Consider the following 3,588-nt stretch of genomic DNA (forward strand, 5'->3'; position numbering starts at 1 on the left):
TCAACAACGTCAAGTTGTAAAAAATTTGACGATAAGACTATTAAAAAGTGTTTCAGCACCTAGTTTGCTTAGGAAAGTCAAACAAATTTTGTAGTCCATTTTAAAGATTCATTACCTTATTCCATCAAAACATGATACAAATAGAGTCATACGAAAATGGCTCAAATCAAAATAAGAAAACAAATAGAAAAAACTAAACACAAAATGCAATCACACAAAAAAACGCCCATATTTTGTGTGCTTCCCTCAACATGGAGGTACGTCCATAAATCACACTAATTCCACTATGAAGAAAAAAAACTCGCAATTAGAGATTACACTCATTCACCAAACTGATAAATAAAAATACCCAGGAAATCTTACTAGGGTTTTTCATAATATTAGTGAAATTGCCAGGTACAGCCCAAGCTCCTCCCCAACTTTGTGTTTGGAGAGTATAAGTGGTCGACCCAAGTACTTCTTCAACTCTGTGGAAGCACGTTCACACTCCTCTATCTATATGAACTTGGCGTTCTTTCGTAACAACTGGTACTGAGGCTTGCATTTATCAGAAGACCTAGAAATGAACCTATTTAAAGCTGTGACCCTCCCTGACAACTTTTGAACTTGTTTATGCATTTTTGGCTATAGCATTTCTAGTAGTGTGCTATAATTTGGTTCGGGTTTGCTTCAATCCCCCTCACCAAGTATCCAAGGAACTTCCCTGAAGCTAAACAAAAAAGTGCATTTTTTGGGGTTAAGCTTCATTTTGACCTTCCTTTCTCGAGAGACGACCTCTTCCAAGTTAGCAACATGATCCTCATTTTTTTTTGCTCTTCATTAGTAAATCGTTAAGGTAGTCTTCCGCGGTCTTGCCTAATAAATCTCTGAAGAACTCTGTTACTTGGTGATGAACCAAAGGGCATGACCCTGGAATAGTATAGCCCTTGCTTGGTTATGAAGGTCATCTTCTCTATATCTACAGGACTGAGTTGAATCTTATTGTAACCATAGTAGCAATCCATGGAGGATAGTCTTTCATGACATGAGGTGGTGTCTACTAACTGGCCGATCCTTGGCAAGGGAAAGCAATCCTTCGAGCAGGCCTTACTTAAGTTTGTAAAGTCGATAAACACCTTGACTTTTCCATTCTTCTTTTGTACTACTATTATATTAGCTATCCAATAAGGGAGATGCACTTCCCTGATAAATCCTACTCTGATCAGTTTGTTCACTTCGGCATTTACACGTTCTTTGAAATGAGGTACTAGTTTTCTTGGTTTCTACTTTACAAGCTTCATAGTCGGCTCAACGTTTAAGTGATGGTAGATCATTTCAGGGCTTATCGCCGACATTTTGTCTATCAACCAAGCAAAAATCTCTTCGTTTTTTCTCAAGTAGTCTGTTAACTCCTTTAGCTCCTCGAAGCCTAGTTTTGCCCCTGACCCAACTTCTTTACTTTCCCTATATCCACCATCCGGATGTTTTCCAGGCATGAGAGCTAATTAATCTGAACTTCCCCCACTACAATTGTTATTCTTGAGTTTTTTTCACGGAATAAATAATCTTCCATCATCTCTTTACTCAGTTAATTTCCATGATCAAACAAAAGGCTTAAAAATTCAACCAACTGTCATCTCTACAAAAATTCCCTCAAGTCTAATGTCAATTTTAAATCCTTCAATCAAAATAAAAATTCATAGATTATAATTCCCTTTAAGTCATTGAGAAAGTTCTTCATCAATTTTATGAAATTAATTAATAATTATCTTCTTCTTTTCTTTGTTATCTCAAGATATGTTGCACAGCAGCATAGTTCATGCCTGGATATTTTAAGAAAGGCTAAGGGATTGCCGGCATCTTTTGAAGAGTGTTGAGTGGGAAGTAATGTGTTCACAGAGGGAAATTTGGTAACTTATGCTCTAGATTCTCTAGCTATGGAATCAAAATAACTCTTGTATGTTTGGTCAGTAGAAGACACACCTACAGAATAAAATATATTGTGTTGGTGTTTTAGTAACAAAAATAAATAAATTTTAAAGACTTATTTACATCGATTAACAACTACACAACTGAGAATTGCGCCTGTTTTGACGATGCAAATGAACTTACATTTACAAGATTCGGTTTGGGAAATTTGTGAAGTTGCACATGCAAAGAAAAACATAAAAATCAGACCCAATTTGAGAAGTAATATTAAGAAGAAGACGAACAATAGAACCCTAGAGGAGGACCTACTGCTCAAATGGCTGCTTCCTCGAAAACCAAAATAAAGACCACCAGGTTGAAAAATGAAGCCTAAACCACCTATCGTTATAACGAAAAAAATGATTCATCCATGCAACCACTCATACACATATCAGAAATCATCGATATGGTCTCTAACTTCGCATCTCCATGCCACATTTCCCTCTCCATCCTTAGTGGATCAGGCTTGCCACACTCCGCAATCCCACCTCCCCAAATAATCTACTATTACATTGGCCCAATAAAAACCCATGCTCCATTGGAAGGGCTATTGAGCCTAGTGCTTCCACGTCCCTTTGTCATTCTTAACTTCACATGAATTTAGAATTTTTCATCATCCTCTATTTTCATTATGCATTTGGATTGAACTACTTGTTCTCTTTGTAGACCTTTTTCTCCATCATTCTATCAGAATTTTTTTATTCCAATGTCGAAACTTCTATCAAACAGGAGCACAACATCTTCTTACGAGGCATGAGATACACAAGCTCATTAGATATCTATAAAAGGATAATATTTTAATTGTTACCATAACAGTCCCTATATTTATGCAATCACAGTCGGTAACAACCCCTGATTTAAGTAATCACAGCCCATTCAGGCTTCTGTAATCTTTCCTTTTTTATCATTGAAAAAATTATAAATATACATAGAATCAACTGAAGAACGGATGTCATGTCTATGATGAGGGAACATATCATGCTTAGGTGGAAGATTTCATACGATCTATCTATTGAGTCAATGCTTGATCTAAAATAAATTAGGAGGGCAATATAATTACAGAATAACTATGACTGATTAGTTTCATGAACCCAAATTACCTTATGAAGGTAAGCAAACACTATCAAGTAGTAATAATAAATTAGATAAAAATGGTATTCTAAACAGATAACAAATCATCTTCCATCATCTTTTTCTGCAATTAATTTCCATGATCAGACAAAAGGCTTAGAAATTCAACAAACTGTCATCTCTACAAATATTCCCCCAAGTCTAATCGCAATTATAAATACTTCAATCAAAATAAAAATTCATAGATTATAAGTCCCTTTAAGTCATTGAGAAAGTTCTGCGTCAAACTTATGAAATTAATTGATAATTATCTTCTTCTTTTCTTTGTTTTCTGAAGATATTTTGCACGACATCATAGTTCATGCCTGGATATTTTAAGAATGGGTAAGGGATTTCCTGCATCTCTTGAAGAGTGTTCAGTGGGAAGTAATGTGTTCACAAAGGGAAATTTTGTAACTTATTCTCTAGATTCTTTACCTATGGAATCAGAATAACTGTTGAATATTTGGGTCAGTAGAAGACACACCAAGAAAATAAAACATATTCTGTTGGTGTTTTAGCAACAAAAGA

This window comes from Akebia trifoliata, chromosome 13 (assembly GCF_017979445.1).
Source record: "Akebia trifoliata isolate Shusen 1 chromosome 13, ASM1797944v1, whole genome shotgun sequence".
Taxonomy (NCBI): Eukaryota; Viridiplantae; Streptophyta; class Magnoliopsida; order Ranunculales; family Lardizabalaceae; genus Akebia; species Akebia trifoliata.